Genomic DNA, 22,875 nt, shown 5'->3' with positions numbered 1-22,875 from the left:
AAGTTCTCTCAGCTTTATGAGAATCTATTCATGATCAGTTTGGTTTTGTTTTACTCGCTCGTTAGTATTTGTACTGAAAAAGGCCTCTGAGATCAGGGTTTTGTAGACCAGGATCACATGAGAAGCTTCTTTCACGCAACAAAAACTCCAAAGGCCCAACCCCATTATGTTCTGAGGATGGCTCCACCCTTCTCAAGGACAATGAAGCTGTTAAACAACTCTGAAAGGAGGTTACTAAACCACAAATCCATGGTCTCTGAAGTCACCGTCGGGTTCATTCCACAATGTTCAGCAATGGAACACCTTGCTGGTTCCCCATCTCTTGAGGAAGTCTGGCATGTCATCGCTCAGACAAAAAAATCACAAAGCACCAGGCCCAGACAGTATCCTAGCTGAGGTTTTAAAAGATGGTGCAACAATGCTCCAGCACAAACTTTGCCAACTACTCAACAAAATCTGGACCTGCAAAGAAATTCCACCTGACTTTAAGAAGGCCAACATTGTTACAATATTCAAGAAAGGGGAAAAATCTTTGTGTGGGAACTGCAGAGGTATTGCTATCCTCTCCATTGCAGGGAAGATTCTTGCCCAGATCCTACTAAACTGCTGTGACAGGGTCAGGCCAGATGGCTACAGGAGAGTGCTGGAAGGCAGGTATACTAGCCCCAGGATATGCAGATCCCTTTTCCCTTGGTAACTAAACAGAGGTTACTTTAGGTTAATAAGGACATCTAGGGCCAATCAAGGGCCTGCCAGAACCTGCTAAAAGCCTCCCCTCCAGCCAGATAGGGGAGCGCAATAGGAGTAGTGGGAGGAAAGTGCACTACTGGAGAGCTGGGCGGTGCAGACATTGGCAAGCACCAAGAGGGAAAACCCCACAGGCACAGAGGCGAAGGGAAGGGGAAACCCTACCCAACAGGGTGAACAACCCTTCTGAGCCCCAGACATCTGAGGGAAGAGACCTTGCCAGGGGGAAAGACTAAACTGGGTGCCTGGTTTGTTGCCACCATGCCTGGAGGGACTACCAGAGACTAGAGGCTCCCCTTCCCCTCCCCCCTCAGGGAGGCCAGGAGGAACCCTGCTCAGACAAGGTATGGACAGCAAGTCTAGGGGTGTGGGGAAATTCTGAGGTATAGAGGAATATCCCAACCCACCGCGAAGTGCAAGAGCAGAATCCAGCGAGGCAGAGAAGGAGCTCTGTCACACTGCCTCCACCCCTTTGCCGAGGAACTCCTCCCTGAATCACAGAGTGTCTTCAGGCCATCCCAAGGCACAACCAACATGATCTTCACGGCACAACAGATTCAGGAGAACTGCAAAGAGCAATAGCAGGAACTGTTCATGGCATTCATTGACCTAACCAAGGCCTTTGACTCTAACAATCATGATGCCCAATGGAAAGTGCTGTGTAGATTTGGCTGTCAACAGAAATTCATTTCCATCATTAGACTACTCCATGATGGGATGACTGCCACCATTTTGTGCTACGGCTCAGAGACTAAACCATTCGCATTGGTGTCAAGCAGGGCTGTGTCATTGCTCCAACACTCTTCTCCATTTACCTTGCCGTGATCCTGATTCTCATGCATGACTGCCTTCATGACAGAATCAGGATTGAGTATCGTATGGATGGCCAATTCCTGAATCTTCAATGGCTCCAAACAAAATCTAAGATCATGAGAATTGGCATCACTGACCTTCAGTATGCAGACGACTGTGTCATTCTTGCACACCCAGAGGCTGACCTGCAAAGCACCCTAAATCTTTTTGCAGATGCCTATCGCAGCCTGGGTGTGTCTCTCAACATTGGGAAAATCAAGGTACCTCTACCAGCCCTCATCTGCACAAACTACTCTTCATGCTCTACAAATCACCAACAGCAGAGAACCCTTGGAAAATGTGGACCATTTGCCATATCTTTGCAGCCACCTCTTCCAAACAGCCAACACTGACACAGAAATAGAATACAGGATCCACTGTGCCAGCACATCTTTTGGAAGACTACTCAAATGAGTCTTCAATGATAAGACCTTGGTACCTGTTTGTAGATCCCTGGTTTACAAGGCAATTGTCATCTCTGTCTCTATGGGTGTGAGACCTGGGTAACTACAGACGTCCTCTCAAGCGGCTGGAGTGGTTCCAGCAGTGCTGCCTCAGGAGGATTCTCAGGATCAGCTGGGAAGACCGACGCACTAACATCAGCGTTCTCTCTGCAGCCAACATCAGCAGTATAGAAGTGCAGGTCAAGGAATACCACATTCACTGGGCTGGCCACTGTGTACGTATTCGAAGAAAGTATTCTTCTCTCAGTTAAGTCAGGGAAGAAGGGCTTGCAGAGGGCAGTGGAAGCGTTACAAAGGGAGGAGTCAACCCAACAAACTGGGAGTACGTGGTGTGGAACAGAACACAGTGGCGCCACACCATACAGCAAGCCACAGCTCACTTTGAGGAGAACAGATATGCTCATGAGACAGAGAATCCTATAACTGGAAGGGACCTTGAGAGGTCATCTAGAGTAGACCAGTCCTCTGCACTCAAGGCAGGACTAAATATTATCTAGACCATCCCTGACAGGTGTTTGTCCAACCTGCTCTTAAAAATGCCCAATGATGGAAATTCCACAAACTCCCAAGGCAATTTATTCTGTGCTTAACCACCCTGATAGGAAGTTTTTCCTAATGTCCAACCTAAACCGCCTCCAAGATTACACCTGTCACTTCTTCTGTGGGGAAAATCTGCAGGGCAAGAATTGGGCTCCTCAGCCACTTAAAAACTCAGACATCATCCTCGTATCAAGGGATAGCCGAAGATTCATGAATTACACAAATCGGGGCATTTGTGTTTGTTTTGAAGTCTTTAGGTTTGGGGACGTACTGTCTTAACAGGTATTGGGGAATAATATTATACAAAATACATCAGCCCAGCTTCTAATTGCCACTTTTTAGGAAAAATCTTCAAGCACAATGCTCTGTAACACCTGGGGATCTAGCTTGTGTAATGTAATTCTTTCCAGCTCTAAATTCTGTGATACATGGCGGCTTCTCATAAATATCTTATTTACGTGGGGAGATAATTTTTAGTCCTAATGTTCTGGTAGGTACCTTGGAGCTTTCAGCCCCAAAAGAATGTGTTAAATGATGCAGTTGTTCTGTGGTCTGAATGTTTCACTTGTGCTGCATTTCCCCTTGTTCACCGTGCATGTGGTGTATATCTTCCCAAGGGTCCAGCCTAGAACAGGGAGTTCGGCTTTTGGGAATGGGATAAAGTTTTTGGTTTCTCTAATAAATATAAATTTACTGCAAAGCGTGAACATAACGAGAATGTAGGCCATTTGACTTTTTCTCAGCCTAAGTAAGGTTCTCTTTGGTAGATGATTGTACTTTGTCATAATTTATAGTAAGAATATTCTTAGCATTGGTCTGCGACAGAGCGTTGTTGTATTTGCTATTTATAGATTTTAGCAGTTTAATAGTGTGATTTAAAACATTGTGTGTTATCTGACACACTTAGCAAGGATACATAAAGCCTCCCCCTCTTACCTCCCCCCAGCCCACGAAAACAAAGTAGCTTACTTTTCTGAATACACAGAGAATTGGGTCCATTGCTGCTGAAGAGTTAGCTTCCTTTACATTAGCAACTATTTGGCACTGTTTCTTGAGGCAATCTTCTGAGGATGACCGTCTATCCAGTAATCTCCTATCCCTGACCTCCCTCTTTTGGAAAGGGTTTCTGGCTGAGCAGCTTGGGGAGATTGGGAGTCCTGAGTTCCTTTTCTAATTTCACCTCCTGATTTGTCTGGCTGTAGAGCAAAGACAACACTGATCTTGTAGGATGATGATTTAGTGATAGACAAAGAATAAGTGTTCAACTGTTATAGATCTGTCATTAGCCTCTAATACAGGGACCTCAAAGTCCCGGCCTACGGCCCATCTGCGGCTCGAGAACCTTCCCACTGCAGCCTGCGGAGGAGAGACGCATGCAGCCACTCTGCCGGCTCTGTCTGCTGCAGGTGCTGCCTCCCACAGCTATCATTGGCTGGGAGAGAGGGACAGAGATATCATCACTAGTTGCTGGGCAGTCAGCCATGGAGGCAGCATCATTAGTTGCTGGGCAGAGTCTGCCATGGAGACAGTGTCCCTTTTTTCCACAACGAATATAAACAAGTCTGAATACCGAACCCAACTATCTGATGCACACCTTGCTGCAATCCTGAAGGTTTCAACTGCTCAGTCGCTGAGGCCAAACATCAACAAACTGACAGAATTGAAGCATTGCCAGGTGTCTGGCAAACACTAAAAACTCTCTGGCAGGTGAAGAATTGTATAAAGTTGTATGACAGTTTTATTATTTCTAAGAAATTCGAAATAAAATATACAATATAAACGTTTTCCTTTCTGAACACCATCTTCAGTGACATTATTGGCCCGCTGGGAGGATTTGAGGACAGGCACTGGCCCTAAGATAAATTGAGTTTGAGACCCCTGCTCTAATATTTTTTAACCATGAGGTTTTCACTTGTCTGTGGTCCCTGGTGGAAATGGCTGCAGTCACTTTTTAATGGCTCCTTTCTTTCTTCTGCGATCCCAGTGTGTTGTATGGGTGACTGCTTGTGTGTTATGCAGTGTGTTTGTCTCAGAGTTCTTCAAAGCTCCATAGTGACCCATCTTGCTTCGTGTTTCTAAGGCTTCAGGGGGATAACTCATTGTAATGTAGAGCTACTCCACTTCCAATGTGAATTAACTAATGCAGAATGAGACACCAGATTATTTGGAAGAAAAACTTGTGGGGATAAAGGCAGTTTATTCTGAACTCACTAAAGTTAATAAACAAAAGCTTCTCCTAGGTAGCCAAACCCATACACTCTGTATGTGGACATCAAAACATTCAGTCAAATATTGAAAATATATGGAAACTAGAGTGACTATAATAATGCAATGATCAGTATAAATTAAGAAATATCTATTTAATCTGGGTTCCCATAAACTTTCCAAGAGCTGCCTTGATGTTGTAAGAAGGTGTTTTGTGATACATAGGAAAATGAGATTGCCTCCTGAAAGTAGGTCAAAGTGCCCAAATAGAAGGACAGATCCCAAGTAGTGACAACATTTCAAAGGGTAATGCAGATGTAATATTTAGCAATCTATAACCTATGAATAAATTATCCAGGAAAAAGGCATCCTGGAGTATGTAGTAGGTTACAGAAATGGGGAATGCTTCCCACCTCCCTGAGCACTCTACTTACTACCCTGGGAAGGTGAGGACTTGCTTTGTTACCTATGTTTGGTTGGAGAGGGGAAACTGAATAATAGTTCTGTTGACAATAAAGCCACTCTCTGATTATTTTTAAATAGTCACTCACTGAGCTCAGGCATGTATATTATGAAAACAAAAATGATGCAAGAGTTTATCTAGTGCCAGATTTATGCTTATTAAAAAGTGCTTAGTGGAGTCAAACAAATACATTTTAAAGGTCATCTGACTGAAATACATGCAGTATAATGTCACCATTGTCAAGAAACTTAACTGAACAATTGTGTTTAAATAAGAAGAACAAATACCATTCTATTGCAACACACAAAAAGGGTCCAGTATTTAGCTCATAAAATAGCCAGAAGCATAGAAAATAAGTGAACTATTAGAGACTTTTTTTTCTATTTTAAAGGAATATAGGGATTACCGTTCCACATCAGACTGCTGGTGTATTTTGTCTGGTATTGTTTCACCGTCCATGGACAGTAAAGGATGTTTTAGAGGAATTCCCAAGGTGGACCATTATACAATAATATACGTATAGGAAGGAACCCAAGGTAGCACACTGTCCTAAACACGAAAGCTGAAATCCTATGTAAATTTCTTTTCTAGCTACAAGGTAGTATAACTGGATAATATTCCCAATATAAATGTCTAATTCTTTGAAATTGAGTTCTCCTTCTGTAAATACTTGGTAGCAGTGAGTTTCAAAGGTTAATTGTGCTGTAACTTTTAAAAATTTTTTTTCCTTTTTGTCAACTTAAAATGTTGCCTTTTTAATTTCATTGGGTGTCCCATTATTCTTGGGTTAGAGGAAAAAGCACATAGAAGTCTCTATTAGCCTTCTCTGTTCTCATTGTTACTCTATACACCTTTGATATTATTACTTCTCTCTAAATAAAACTGTTTTGTTAATCTGTCCTCAGGCAGATTGTAGCCCTTCTCTGGACCTATTTTTCTGCTTTATTCCCCTTGAGATAGGGTGCTCAGATCTGAACAAAAGAGAGTCCATCATCAATTTATATATTGGTGCTATAATATTTTCATTATTATTCTCTTCTTTTCTTAATGCAACCTCATACTCTCTTTAATATTTGACCACTCATTCACATTGAGGAAATGTATTCATTACATTGGAAAAATGGGTGAACAGTGAGGTGGCAAAGTTTGCAGATGATACAAAATTATTCAAGGTAGTTAAGTCCAAAGCTGACTGCGAAGAGCTACAAAGACACCTCTCAAAACTGGATGACGGGGCAACAAGATGAAATTCAGTGTTCATAAATGCAGTGTAATACATGTTGGAAAACACAATCCCAACTATACATAGAAAATGATGGGGTCTAAGTTAGCTGTTATCACTCAGGAAAGAGACCTTGGAGTTATTGTGGATAATTCTCTGAAAACATCTGCTCCGTGTCAGTCAAAAAAGCTAAGAGAATTTTAGGAAGCATTCGGAAAGGGACAGATAAAACAGTAAATATCAATGCCACTATACAAATTCATGGTAAGCCCAGACCTTGAATACTGTGTGCAGTTCTGGTTGCCCTATTTCAGAAAGAATATATTAGAAATCGAAAAGGTGCAGATAAGGGCAACAAAAATGATTAAGAGAATGGAACAACTCCCATATGAGGAGAGATTAAAAGGGCTGGGGACTATTCAGCCTGGAAAAAAAGATGACCCTGGAGAATATGAATGGTGTGGAGAAAGTCTAACCCTCCATGGTTTGGCCCAGTATGGCCATTCCGATGATGTCCCAATTCTAATTTTTAAGATGCGTGGTTGAGTGATCAAAATAACATGTAGGTGCAGCCAATCAGGACGTAAGAAACAACACCATGGTTAGGCTGGTTAACAGAAACCATTTTGGCTTTTCTCTGGAGCTTTAATGGATTGAGGGAGGAGAGGGTTCTTTATCTCCCCTCCATCTAAACACACATGTACGAGCACAAACTACCCAGAATTTTAAGGAAAAATGAGCCTGTCTGTCCCCTGAAGCCACCAAAGATGCTAAGTGGGATGCAACAAAACAAATAGCCAGTAAGATTTATGTGGTATTGAGGAACTAGAGGCCACGTGGCCTGGTGGAATCTTCCAGAAGTTCTGATGTCTTGGACAAGTATCCAAATTGTGAATCTTTTGAATTTCCCCACTTGCAAAATTTTTATGAGGTTTGGTCAAGGTGAGGTAAGGGGGTCACACATTTATTTTTCTGCCCCTTGCATTCACAGTATTCAGGCCAATAGAATCAGTGATTTTATTTTATTACACAGTGGGGTCATGGTGGAAGACAGAGTGCCTCTATCTATTGCCAAGTTATTGTTGTCATCAGCACTACTATGTCCACCACCTCAGACTTGGCTAATTGAATTTTGCGGTCCCAAATTCTGATTTAAATTCTCAACTTCTTGACTGGTTGATGCAGAAACCAATAGATCCCACGAATTCCTTGAGGCTGAACTGAAGTGTATGTCTCTGGCCTCTTCCATCCAGAGTTGACCTGTTTGTATCTCTCTCTAAATAATATCTAATATTTGTGTTACTTTGAGTGGTGGTCTACCCCATTTTATCTTTTCTTTAAAAGCCATAATTGCCAAAGATGGTTGTCACTGTAACTGTGCAGAATCTCAAATGTGCAAAGTTGTGAAAGAAGAATTTTTGTAAACTGATCTGTGAACGTTTTAAATTATGCAGAAAAACAAATTTTGAGGACTGCAAAATGGTGAGTACTAGTTTCTAATTCAGTAATATTGCGAACCCTAAGCATTCGAGAATCATGAGACGGGACCCCCAGAATCATGAAAATGGCATGGATTTAAAAAAATCAACAATCTTCTTTACCTGCCAGTTTCTGGGCTTTTAGGACAAACTTAGGTGACACTTTCAAGCTTTTCTTCAAAACTGTGGAGGTAAACAAGGGCTAGAAACCATTTTTTAATGAAAGCTGAGGTTTTCATGTTCATGATTCAAGAGCTGGGGCTATAGTAAATGAAGAAACCACCAAATATCAGAGGACTGACCATAAAGTAGCGAGAGCTGGCAATAGTGACTGCATGTATTGTAATGAATCTTAGTGTTAACTTCTGCATCCAACATCTAGCCAGCAAAGGCAAGGGTAATATTGCCTGATGTCAGGGAGACCTGTCTTAGGGGACAGCGAGAGGCTGCATGAGAGCAGGAGTAAGGCCAAAGGTGGCAGCCCTGGAGCTGGCTGTGGAGGAAAGGCTGGGTAGCAGTGCGTAAGAGCTGGAGGGACAGAGTGGTAAATGGGAGGACTCAAACAGTGGGGCTGGAAGGCCTGAGTGCTGGAGCAGGAGGACATAGGATTGAGTGAAAGGGTCATTCAGGTACTGTTAACTTTAACTTTAACTGTGTAAGGATAACTATGCAAAGGGTATTTGCAGTGTTTATTTCTGACAGATATTTATAAGAAGTAGGGCTGTCAATTAATTGCAGTTAACTCATGAGATTAACTCAAAAATTAATCACAGTGTTAATTGCACTGTTAAACAAAGAGTACCAATTGAAATTTATTAAATATTTTTGATTTTTTTTATATTTTCAAATATATTCAATTACAACACAGAATACAAAGTGTACAGTACTCACTTTATATTTATTTTTATTACAAATATTTGCACTGTAAAAATGATAAACAAAAGAAATAGTATTTTTCAATTCACCTCATATAATACCATAATGCAGTTTCTTTATCGTGAAAGCTCAAATTACAAATGTAGATTTTATTGTGTTACACAACTGCACTCAAAAACAAAACAATGTAAAACTTCAGAGCCTACAGGTCCATTCAGTCCTATTTCTTGTTCAGCCAATTGCTAAAACAAACAAGTTTGTTTACATATACGGGAGATAATGATGCCTGCTTCTTATTTACAATGTCACCTGAAAGTGAGAACAAACATTTGCATGGTACTTTTGTAGCCGACATTGCAAGGTATTTACGTGCCAGGTATGCTAAACATTTGTATGCCCCTTCATGCTTCAGCCACAATTCCACAGGACATGCTTCCATGCTGATGACGCTTGTTAAAAAAATAATACGTTAATTAAATTTGTGACTGAATTTCTTGGGGGAGAATTGTATATCTCCTGCTCTGTGTTTTACCCACATTCTGCCATATATTTCATGTTATAGCAGTCTCGGATGATGACCCATCATGTTGTTCATTTTAAGAATGCTTTCACTGCAGATTTGACAAAACACAAAGAAGGTAGGGTTCCCTGCCATTTGGTTAGGGTTACTATGGGTAGAGGTCCCCTGTGTAGGATTCCTATTCCTATGGGGAGGGAATTTCGAGCTAGCATTATGGTTTCTGTGGGTAGGGTTAGGGTTCCTATAGATAGGGTACTTGGAGGTAGGGTGAGGGTTCATATGGATATTGTAGTTGGAGCTAGATTTATGTATCCTCTGGGTAGGGCTCCCTGCCATAGGGTTAGGATTCCTATGGGTAGGGCTCCCTGCCATAGGGTTAGGGTTCCTGTGGGTGCGGTACTTGGACCTTGTGGGTTGAATATTTGCAGCTATGATTAGGGTTCCTATGAGTACGGTTCTTGGGGCTAGGGTCAGGTTTTGTATGAGTAGGAACTTGGAGCTAGGGTTGGGGTTCCTATGGGCAGGGTAGATGCAGCTGGGGTTGGGGTTTCTGTGAATGGGACTCTCTGCCCTTGGCTTATGGTTCCTAAGTATAGGGAACTTGGAGGTTCCTATGGTTTGGGGTCCCTGAGCGAGAATTAGAATTTTTATGGGTAGGACTTTGCACCGTAGTGTTAGTGTTCCAATGGGTGGGATACTTAGAGACAGGTTTAGGGGCCATTGCCCCTGAGGTTCTGTACTTAAGTCAGACTACCAAGATAACCACAGTGAATTGCAGGTGTCTGCAGCCTAAATCCTTCGTCTAGAGGAAGGGCCATTTTCTAAGACTCCTGAGTAATCCATTGGCTATTGGTTGTAAAAGAATTCCAGCTATGAGAAAACCCTAAAATCCAACTTGCAGTCTCTCCAAAATAACTACGCTAGTTTGGAGTTCTGGTGACTTTGCTTCTTAAGTAATACCAATATATTATATCGATTTTCATTTCATGAACTTTATAATCTTAAAAAAAAAAAACCACTAAAAATTCTCCATTGATTTTTTTCAAAAGCAGATTGAGGCTTTATTCCTGTTAGACCAGTTTCACTATGTGAGCTATCAGAACTGTCTGAGCTGCTGTTTGCCAAGTATTCAAACAAATGGATGCTAAATATGAATTTTTGAGGGGGGGGGGCTGGGCCAGCCTGTAAACATCAGATATTGCTCAGTTTTATAATCTGATTTTAATATATCATTTTTTCACGCCAAGTCCCAAAACTCCCCCACTGATCCAGCAGCTGGTCACTACTGACCTAACTGAAGTGAGAAAAGGCTAGAAGGAAAAAAAAGAAAAAACTGCTCAAGCAAAGAAAAAAGAAGCCAAAGCACACTTGAAACTATTATTACTGAATACTTCCCAGCTGGGCTGCTGAGTTATGGTGGGTTTTTTGTCTTTTAAAGAATATATGTGTGCACTCCTGTCTGACTGAAGCCAAGGATTCTGTCTTTTGCTAATTACTTTCTTTGTAGACTGGGTTTCTCTGATGGAGCCTTTATGAAACTGGTAAAATGTATGTAGTGAAACTGGAGGTTTTCAGAAATGAGAGGATGTGTGCAACTTTGGTTTCTAAATTGTTTCGATTTCTAAAGCTTGTATTAAATGGAACATAGAATTTAGCAAGTCAAGCCTACTGTCATTTATGCTAGAGTTTAGCCTTGTTGTTTCTGCATCAATCTTGACATGCTAGAATTTGAAAGCTTGTACTCCTGTATAGTAACAGGACTAAAATAATACTTCAAATGTGTGTACCTTAATGGAAAAATATTGGAGTGTTGAGCGCAAAATACAAGGTGAAGAGACATTTCTCAGAATTGGAGGTAATGATATGAAATGTAATGTTTGACTTTTAATCAGAAAACTTTGTGAAGGCCCCAATTAAAAAGAAAAAAAGAAAAAAAATATTTTCACATATAAATTCAGATTTTCAGTAGTTTGTATTGTTAAAGAAATTGGGTTAAAAGATACTACTGTATAAACAATGAGGTATGTTCTAGTGATCAGAGTGAATTGTCAGAAAATTTTGCTTTCTAGGGGCATACCTATATATTTTAGCTATCCAAGATTGTTAATATTTAATTTGGTATGGCTGAAGGGTTTGTAGCAACTTGTATGATTCACTAGCTTTAAATGGCCTCCTAATTCATGTCTTAGTGAAGCATACAACTTTAGTAAAGTCTTCTGTAGGGGAGCATGTAAACTTTTTTGTTTTTCTTTTGCCATTGTACTCTCTCAAACTCTTTTCCATTAAACTTTTCATAGCTGAAGTTTTATTTAGATTGACGCTGTAGTTAACAGTACTACTTAATTATTAATAATCTGATTATATGAATATATATGAGTATTATATTCATATAGTACCATAACGTGCACGCTGTCTTACAGACAAATAAGAACGGTTTGCTCTAGGATTTAATAGCCTCTATTTGGGCATAACACAATGAGTAAGGATTATTGTTGACCTCAGGGTTAGGGACAAGGCAGATCAGGATAACCGCAACAACAAAATCATCAGTCCGCTTGGCTTGGTGTGCAGATATCTTGATGGCGCATCGCCTGAGACAACTCCCAAGTGCCTGAAGGCCCCCTCGTGTAGGCTGGAAGATCAAAAATAGCTGAAATGTTAGATCAATCACCTGTGGATTTCTCACATTGCTTACCTTAATATCTATGTATTGTTGCTGAAAAGCATTGTGACATTGAGTATTTGGTTTGGATCTGAAGTTTTTATATTCAAGATGGTGTCCTGGCCAGTTATATTATCAACAAAATGTATATTGGTGCTGTCTTGCCCAGGATATAGTGAATGGGCGGAGACCAACGTAACACTTCAAGAGGATACAAATGATTAGTTGGTGTTGGGACAATTAAGATTTCTTCATTTTCTCCATTTGCAACAGTATGAATGCTCCTAGTAAACACAGGCATGTGAAAAGCCATAATAATATATGGCTTTAATTCAAGGAGACATAATACATATTTTTATTAAAAGTATAATTTAAAAGTTACATTCCAGTCCATTCTCAGCGACTAAACATATCAAATTACATTTTATGGGTGGAAAGAGCAGAAGGTATAAGGCAATAAAAAACAGCAGCAGCAGCAAAAAAGCCCAAGAAACCTTGTATTCCCTACACAAGCTTTTTGTTATGGCTCAGCCTGTATGACTATTCTCGTATCCTTACAACACCCAGTCCAGAATTCAGAATACTTAAAAGCTCCAGTAATAAAAGCATGTGTCAGATTAACCACTGAGACTGGTCTCTTAGGCTATGTCTACGCTATACAGCTTTTAGGGACATGGCTGTGTCCCTAAAGCCGTGCTGCTACAAGGCGTGCAGGATAGCCACCGTTTGTCAGTTCTCCTGCTGACAAAAAACTTCCACCCCCAACGAGTGGGGTTAGCTTTGTCGGTAGGAGTGTTCTTCTGCCACAAAGTGCTGTGCACACCGGTGCTTGTTGTCTGCAAAACTTTTTTGTCTTTCGTGTGTGTGTGTGTGTGTGTGTGTGTGTTAACACCTCTGAAAGACAAAAGTTTTGTCGTTCAGTTGCCGGTGTAGACGTAGCCTTAGTGTTAGCAAGCAATGCCGTTCTCCTGTTGCAAAATATATATGTGTATAAAATGATTAAAGAGAAATAAATAAATTAGTCTGTGACTGCATGTAGCCTACTTTTACAAGACAAGCTTTCACAGTATCTGATACATTCTTCCGGCCCGGTGTAATTTCTACATTCCTATCTTACTTTCCTCTTCTACTCAGGGCTGCCTTTCATGGCATCACTAGGAGGCCGAAAGCTTTCTCTGGTTCTGTAGTATTCAAACAATCAAAAATTGGAGCCACCATTCCCCTGAGATTTTACTGGCCTGAAGTCAAGTTATGGAAAATGTGAAGAAAAATTTTAAAACGTATTGGCGTTCAATATTTTCTTAGTTGCAGTGGACCAATCTCTAGTAACAAATCCATCCATTCAATATGCGTCCCAAGTCTTCAGCTTGCACACACAGTGTACGGGAATGGAGATATCCCACATCCCACTCCCCTTCCACTTGAACAAAGGGAACTTAGATTCTTGACCTGGAAGTAGATTGTTGACTAGACTGCTATAGCGCAACCTGAGGCAGCATGTATTAGGTTGTGTATGGGAAACCTTCAATATCCTTAGTTGGATAATCTTTGCCTAACACGATGTTACAGTACCAGATATGGAGATCTGTGTGGCTCTCCTGTACTATGCTAAAATAGAAAAACTGCTTATGATGACTGTGTACAGCCCCAAAATATCTGAGGTTAAACTTGGTTCTCTTTTCTCCCTCTGCCTCCAATCCTGATTTATTGAACTGAAGGCCTCACAACAAATTTAGATGAAGCAGAAATGATCTTCATATTGTTCTCTCTTTCTAGAAATGATTTATTCTTAAAATTCCAGCAATGGAGTCTGACCAAGTTATTTCACAATTCATTCTGCCGCACAAAAGGTCATATTAGGTGCTGCCTACTCTGCCAAACACCTCCCAACCTCATTTCATGTCTAAATGCATTAGGTGAATAGCACCAGAGTCAGGCAAGGTACTGTCTTACTGTTAAAATTTCAATTTTTGTGCTCACGAAAGCTCATGCTCAAATAAATTGGTTAGTCTCTAAGGTGCCACAAGTACTCCTTTTCTTTTTGCGAATTTTTGTTAGGGGCTTAATTGCTTAGATGTCTGGAAGAAGACTCTCCCTTACTTGATGCATTGAAAGCAAAGGTGAAGATCCGTGTGTATGTTAATAAAACAAAATAGTCATTGCTCCCTAAAAAATAAATGGGATTAATTAAATTCTAAATTCCAAGTGTGATCTAAGTGTGACTCAGAGAAGCCTGGAACACTTTCTGTTCATCACATTTTAGCGAGCTCCCTTTCTCTGAAAATAAATAACTCATTGTTTTGGAACTATGATGATAACCTTAGACTGTATTGTACCAAATCAGTGGGTAGTTCTGCTGGAAAATGGATAGTACAATATGGGCTACTGTTAAAAAGAACACACAATTCTTCCAGCCTGCCAAAGTAAACAATCCCAATTGCTGCACAACAGAAAATGGTTAATAACCCCATTTCAAGATCAGACTCGGCCAAAACATTAACAAATGATGTAACATTTAAAGAGACTGTATACCAAATAACTATAATCTTGAATTACTCTATTTGTTTCCTTGTTTAGGTGATCTTCTGCTGGAATTAATATATTCCTTCTACATCTTAAGACCCATGTGTTTGGCCCTTCCCTCCTCCCCCGAATCAGAGGCCTCTTATTGGCTGTACTGTGCAGTAACAAGAGCTTGTGCCATAATCTCATAGTCACCCCTTTAGTAAGGTTGTCTAATGCTTTCCATTATAAAAGGTTCTAGTGACCTATTTTTCTTGAAGCTCTCATGCCTTTTTAGTTTGCAACAGGCCTTTGATATTTAGCAGGGGGAGCATCTGTGAGCCAGGGAAATGTCTCTTCTCTATCCCATAAAATTCCATTCAGATTTAGCTGAGACACAAACCATTAAAAATTGCCATTTCCTTTCTCTTGTTTGTGTTCCTCAGGGAAATTCTAATAACATGCCCAAGTAAGTCAACATGTGAATGCTCCGAAGTGCAGAAGACACTATTTTTTCCACAGGACTTATCCCTCAGTCAGTGTACCAGCTGGATGCACAAGGGTGCAGAATTAAGTTTGCCTGGGCAACTGGAACTTAAGCATTTTGGAACTTTCAAATGCTAACTTAAATATGTTCTTTTAATGTAGGGTTTGGTGTTTTTTCCATTTTGGTATGCAGTTATTGGAACAATTTACCAAGAATCATGCTGGATTCTCCATCACTGGCAATTTTAAAATCAAGATTGGATGTTTTTCTAAAAGCTATGCCCTACGAATTATTTTGGGGGAAGTTCTATGGCCTGTGTTTATACGGGAGGTCAGACTAGATGATCACAGTGGTTCCTTCTGGCCCTGGAATCTATGTACTATGTACATAAATGGCATGGGTGATGTATTTGGGGAGGAAGAACAGTCTTGAGACTAAAGCACTGTAAGAATTGGGAGCATTGGATTCAATTTGTGGCTCCGACACTTGAAATCCAGATTTCCTCTCTGTTCTTGAGCAAATCACTTAATTTTTCAGTTCCCCATCTGTAAAACCAAGAGAATAATATACTTGTCTATTTAGATTATAAACTCTCTGCGGCAGGGACTTTCTCTTACTGTGTTTTCACTGTGCTTAGCACCAACAGATAAAGGTGATGGGTAGCTCTGTACATTGATGAAGCAGTTAAGTGTAAAGAAATAAAACGTGATAATATCAACAAAACAGAATCTGTTTGGGTCAAAATCACTTTGGAGAAGGATTGTAAAAGAGGTTTGTGAAGCATCCACACACCAAAAGTGTGCCTCTTGTTGCTAGGTCTTGGAATTAGCTCTCGCCTATCTGGCACCCCCTTTCATCGGTTGCTCTCTTTTTCTCTCCCCCTCCAAGACTTGGGGATTTCCTTCTTTGTGACTCAGCCCTTCAGTGGGTTGCTATGTTTCCCCACCCCTTTTCCCCCTGCATTTCCAGGGTAACAAAATCCCATTGGACAAGCTTTCCAGATGCTGCCTCCAACAGTCTTCCGGCCCACATTGCCGGGTCCTGTGCCACTTTCCAAGGGCTGATAGGTGAACCCAGTCCCACCTACTACTCTGTGTTCCAGCCCAGGGACCCTATGACTAACAATCCTAGGACTGCTCAGTCTCAGACCCTGTTGCTATTTCCCTAGGCTCCCTTGTACCAAATTTTGCTATCTTTTTGCCTATCTCTGGTTTACTTCTGGGGTTTTCTCTGCTCCCCATGGCTACTTCACCCTTCTCAGCTTCTTGTCAGACTCTTTAGTCCAGGACAGGATCCCAGGGCTTACTCTCCCCCTGAATCTCCTCCTTGTCTCTGGCCAACTCCCTTTCCATCTAGGGAGTGACTGCAGACCTCCTCGTTGCTACCTTTTTCTGCTCTTTGTTCCTGGCTTTTATACTCCTATGCCAGCTCCACACCCAGCTGGGCTTTATCTGCATTTAGGCCATATTAATTCTTGGGTCCCCTACAGATGTAGCCTGTAAGGTTAATTGGCCCCTTTTGACCCACATTAATCTTCTCAGGGCTTATGTGGGGTGGACATCCCATCACAAGGTTCTGTTAGGGGTCTGCTGTAACCCATAGTGTCAGACTCAGATATGGATAGAGATTTCTCTAATATTGGTAGAGAGAAATACTATTGGAAATTGTCATAATGGGAGACTTTAACTTCCAGATATAGATATGAGAATTAATACTATTCATACTCTAGGGCAAGTTATTCCTGGATGTGATAGATGACTTTTCTTCATCAAATAATTGTCACTGAACCACCCAGAGGTGATGCAGTTTTAGCCTTGCTTTTAGTAAGTAGTGAAGACATCCTAAAAGGACTAGTTGTCAGAAATACTTTTCTATCTAATAATCATGCATTGATCCAGTTACATTACCTCATTTTGATTGTCCTTTCATTTAATCAGCTATGGCTTTTAATTTCAAAAGAACAGACTTTGGGAAATTAAGGGAATTGGTTAAAGAGGTCAGCTGGACTGATTTAGGGCGTTAAAAGTGGAGGAGGCTTGGAATTTCTTCAGATCAGCTATTAAAAAACCTATCTGAAATTTGCATTCCAAGCAAGGAAAACAATTGTGTGGAAAGGCTCCAGACTCAGCTAGATGAATAACCACTTCAAAAAGTTTATTATAGAAGAAAGCAGAGCGACTAAGGTGTTGATCAACAAACAAAGCTACATGATGGGTGCTAGAAAATGTAGGAATAAAGTTAGAATGGCTAAAAGTCAAGCTGAATTAGCTCTTGCCAAGAAAATGAAAATAATAAGAGGGTTTTTAGTTATAAATAAAGAGAATAAGGAAGGATGAGGTTAGGCTGCTATGCAGTGTGGATGGAAAGAAGACTAAAGATATTCTAAGTATGGACTGAAAACTAAATGAATACTTTGCGTCATTTTTCACTAAGGATGATGATAATGGAACATGTGCCTGAAGGCCATATGGCTCATGGAAATGAGTGTCTAGAAATGGAAATTATCACATCTGAGTGGAAAGAAAAACTTAGAGTTTAATGCATTCAAATTGGGAGGACCAGATAATTTCCATCTCAGAATGCTGAGAGAACTGGCAGATGAGATTGCAAGTCCAATAGAAAAGATTTAAAGATCTTTGGGGGGTAGTAAATATGACTGGAAAATAGCTAACGTCATACCTAGATTTAAGAAAGGGGAAAAGCGATGATGCAGGGAATTAGACTTGCTAGTCTGCCCTCAGTAATATGCAAGGCTTTAGAACTGATTGTGAAGAAAAGAATAATTAAATTCATGGACATAAATGATAAAGGGGATGTAATGCAACATGTGTTTACCGAAGGTAGATCATGCTAGACTAACATGATTTTCTTTTTTGAGAAAATAACTGATTTTTTTAAGGTAAAGGAAGTGCAGGAGTTCTAATATCCATGGTCTTCAATAAAGCATTTGACTTGGTACCACATAGGAAATTATTAGTCAGTTTAGAGATGATGGAAATCCGCATAAGAATTGTAAGGTGGGTAAGGAGCAGGCTACAGGGGAGACAGCAACAGGTTCTGCTGAAAGGTAAATGATTGTACTGGTAATTAGAAGAGTTCCTCTAGGATTGATCTTGGGATCAGTCTTATTCTAATATTTTTATTAATAAGGTTGGCACAAAAAGTAGGAGTATGACTTATCTGTTGGGAGTGACAGAGGAGGGGAGAGACCTGGGTGTGTAGATTGATCACAAGATGCCTATAAATCACTCATGGCTGTGAAAAGGCAAATGTCATCCTAGGATAGCATCAGGCAAGACATTTCCAGTAGCGAGAGGAAAAGTATTGTACAAGGCACTGGTAAGACCTCATTTGGCATACTGTGTACAGTACTGTCACTCATGTTCAAAACAGATGAATTTAAGCTGGAACAGGTGCAGAGCTACTAGAATGATCAGAGGAATGGAGGGCCTGTCTTATGAGAGGAGACTGGAAGAGTTTGGCTTGGTTAGTCTGGCTGAAAGGGGATATGATTACTTTCTAAATGCACTGGGGTAAATATCAGGGAGGGTGAAGAGCTATTTGACCCAAGAACAAATGGATATAAACTGATTATAAACAAATCCAGGCTAGAAATTAGAAGAAGGTTTCTAACTCTCAGAGGATTGAGGTTCTAGAATAGCCTCCCAATAGGAGTTGTGGGGGCAAACAACTTAACTAGCTGTAAAAGATAGCTGGACAAATTTATGAGTGCAGTTGTATGATGGGGTTGCTTGTAATGTTTGGGGCAGGGCACACAGTCCTGGGGTTCAGTTTCAGCTTTTAGGACAAGACATGCTTTTAGGATAAGACATGCTTCAGGATTTCACCCAGCCACCTTCTGGGGTCAGGAAGGGATTCCCTGTTTCTGGCCCCTGGGATTTTTAAAAATTTCCTTCCTCTGAAGAATCCAGGATAGCCAAGGCTGGAGATGGGACATTGGGTGGGGTGGGCCAAGGCTCTGAGGTGGCACTGAGAATTCTCTCTCTCAAGTGCTTGGCTGGATGGCTCTTGGTCACGTGCTCAGGGTCTAACTGATGGGTTGGGAAGGAATTTCCCCCCAGCTCAGATTGGCCTGACCTTGGGGATGTTTTTGCCTTCCTCTGCAGCATGAGGGTGTGGACACATGCCAGGATTATGTGAGTGTATCTTATGTAACCCTTCTGCCCGTCAGAGTTGGCAGCAACAAGGGCCGGGTTCAGTATCTAGGGGTTCCATTCCAATAACACAATGCAAAACCGGCTTGAGCCCCCACCCAGTGACCTGGGACAAATATATACCACCCCCGCCCCGGGCGCCTCTAAGAGGCAATACTTCCCCTCTCGCAAGTACAGAGTCTGAGTGTAGCAAAAGCCTTTTAATAACAGAGAGAAACAACGTGGCATCATGTTGGGGAAACACCACCAACAGGATTCATAACGTAGACCATGAGCAAAACCCACCCCAAGCAAATTGGGCTGTGTCCTTTCCCTTTGGTTCTTGAGTCCAGCAACCCAAAAGTCACCCAAAGACCAACAACCCCAAAGTCTCTGTGTCTGTCCTTGGTGAGTCCAGAGTTCAAAAGTTCATCTGCAGAGTTTTAACCCCCGCAGCCTGTGTGGAATGGGGCTGGGGGAGAGTAAAGGGGCACCTTACATGCTCCCATGGCCAACTGCCCAGCCTCTCCGGGGGTTTCTGCTGCAGCCTTCACCACCAGCTGCTCCTCTCCACCAGCTGCTCCACTCCACCAGCTGCTCCACTCCACCAGCTGCTCCTCTCCATTAATTGTCCTGCAAGCTGCTCCACCAGCTGCTCCTTCCTGGTAGCCGTCTTTTGAGCCGCTCAGCAATATATCTTCAGGCCCCCTACTACTTAACACAGTACTCAGTGATTTCAGCTCATAGTAGGGGAGCCCCAGCGCTGGTGCACTATTAGCCCAAAGTGAATTCACCTCTGCAATCTGTAACCAGACTCCCAGTGGAATCAAAATTAGCTCTGCTATTATGCAGTGGAGAGAGAAAAAAGTGCAGTTAGCATTCGAGGCCCTCAGACAGGGCCTATACCACAAGGCACAAATGCCTGTCCCCACCTTCTTTTTGTTCACTGATTTTTTGGAACCCATGTCCCTTGCCTAGCGAGTGCTACTTAGTTGATGGCGAGTCCATCATAACAAAAAACCAAAACCAAATCCAGTGTCTTTGATTCACATAATCAGGATAATAACACTTTATTCTTCCTGCCCCAATAACAGAGAAACTGGGGATCCCACAGCAGCCAAAGTGACCATCTAGGCAGGGTGGGTGTACCTATGCAAATGAGATCAGCCCCTGAAGTTCTTTTTCACAACCTGCCACAACTCACCACCAGATGTCAGGGTAGAGCTCATCCTGACTCTGCTTACACGTACTTAATAATTTCCCTGATGTTGCATGTGCCTCAGGCATTGGTGCACTTTGGTTTTTCCTATTCTCTGCCTGTGGCACACAATAGTCTAATCTCCTGTAGGTTGTAGTACTTTGGTCTATTTTCGGTTGTTGGGTGGTGTTGGTGGCCTGTGATATACAGGAAGTCAAACTAGATGATCTGATGGTCCTTTCTGGCCTAAAACTTTGTGGCTCTAATATAATAGTGCCTGTCTGAGGTCTCTGTGCTTTACTGAAATACAAATAAACAATAATAAATGAGGTCACTTTTTGAAGCAATATTTTACTTGAGTCCTTCCACGGGCTAAGTACATAACAGAAAATAAACTTTTGCTCTGTTTTTGAATAAAGTATTCAACTTAATAAAGGTTTGTTTGTTTTGTTTTAGAAGAGGGGTCAAGCATTTACAGAAATATGGGAGCAGAATGCGAGGACAGGGTAGGTTACTAGCAGTAGTAATTAATATTTAGCTGATGCAGATGAGGAGGAGAAGAAATTAGTTGCATAGACGATGTTGTATGTAGCTGGTTTAAGTTAATGATCCACCCAAAAAAAAAAAAAGTGGGTAATAAGAGGCTTCATAGTGATGACTGTCCTAAATATAGGAGGGAGAACAACTTGATAGTGGGTAAAATTTGTCTAAAGTACCTAAATAAATTTAGGCAGTTGCGTGTTTTGAAAACTTTACCCTACATGCCTTGTCTTCTTTCTGCGTGATTTCATAGTCATGTGCAGTTTGACCTTATCTAGAGGTTGTCCATATTTACTGTAAGCTGCGGTTTCAATTTCTGGTAGTTGTTGTTTTGGTAGGTTGCTTTTCTCTTGCATATTGGTCAAGATTCTGTTTTTAACACAGCTAAAGTGTTCACGGATCATACATACTTTCAATATTTCTGCTTTTGTAAAGGGAGTCTTTGAACAGTGTGCAAATTAACACATACAGAAAGATTGAAGTCATTTACACATAAATTACTTGTTAAGGCCCTGATTCTGCAAAGGCTTATTCATGTGCTTAACATCATGCACTATGATTAGTCCCATTGACTTTACTGAAACTACTTGCAATGTGTAAAGCTTAGCATGTGAATAAGTCTTTGCAAAATCAGGGTCTAAACCTTGCAAATTTTTCAGTTCACGTTTGTCTGATGATAATGTAACACCAACAGACCCCGGTCATTGGTGGGTGGGATCAAACCTGGGACCTCTAGAGCTAAATGCATGAGCTTCTACTGCATGAGCTAAAAGCCACACGGTCCTTAGCTAAGGCTGTAGAGAAGACTTATTAATCTCTCTCTAAGTGGTTGCAGTGCCACAAGATGGGACAGAGCATCACACGCAGGAGGTGTGTGGGTTACAATAACTCTAAGGTATTGACTTAGAATCACAGGTATATCAGCCTTTAAAGAAAAGAATATGGAAGAAAAGCAACAAGCAATACATATTGCTCTTGTTAAACAAAAAGCTTTTCAGCCTGGTCTGGTCTGCCTCGGAAATACAGCCTAATTTCTTGTGCTATTCCTTTGAATGAACGGGCATATTTCCCACTTGAAAACATAATTGTTAGGTGGGGGGGGCCACGCGGAGGGGAAGAAAGAGGTCACTAATATGACTAGAAGTGGCATCCCTTGCTTTGCAGAAGAGTATGCTATCAATTGGCCTAAAGAATGAAATCTTCTGCTTTAAGAGGGAAGAGGTTTTCACATATGAAAATTGTGGCTAATTTCCAGGCTGAAATTGTTGATGATGATGGTACTTGGTGTGTCTTCCTGTGCAAGTTCTATGGCTGTTGGTGTGTTAGAACTTAATCCAGCAGAGGTACTTTAAAACATTACCCACAAATCATTGTTCTCTTCCAAACTTTTAAAAGAAAGATGTAAGTGGGGTGGTGGAATCACAGGTATTGTTAGCATCACTGATAAGACTAGCTGACTCTAAGGGAGCACCATTCTGTGAAACCAAAAACTTGATGATCAAAAAATTCCAAAAGGCCGCCTTGGGATAAGAATATTCAATTACACACACACATTTTGGGGTGAAGTTATGGAGGTGAATAACTTGACAAAAATACATGAATAAGAATAGATCATTATTTGATTTAGGTAGCAACCACGAGGTAGTATTGTGGGTTTCCCTTCCCCTTGTTTTCTGTAAATGTCTTAATCACTCAACTCAGGCTTTGTTATCTGAGGATTGTGGTAAATTATCTGGCAATAAACTTAACCTTGTAGTCAGGTCAGGCTATGCCTGCTACCATAATGAGAGTAGATGGTACTATCTGCAGCTTGTCAAACCCTCTGCCTTGTGGGTAGCCAGGAGGGCATAAGGCTAAGGGAGCAACTCCCGACAGAAAAGCCCCCCTGCCTTGTGGGTGAATTCAAGAGAATGTAAGGCGATGAGAGTACACTCAGACAGACAGAAAATCTGGAGTGGAGCCCCT

Source organism: Caretta caretta, chromosome 5 (assembly GCF_965140235.1).
Source record: "Caretta caretta isolate rCarCar2 chromosome 5, rCarCar1.hap1, whole genome shotgun sequence".
In the NCBI taxonomy this organism is placed as follows: Eukaryota; Metazoa; Chordata; order Testudines; family Cheloniidae; genus Caretta; species Caretta caretta.
Note: the sequence above shows the minus strand (reverse complement) of the source record.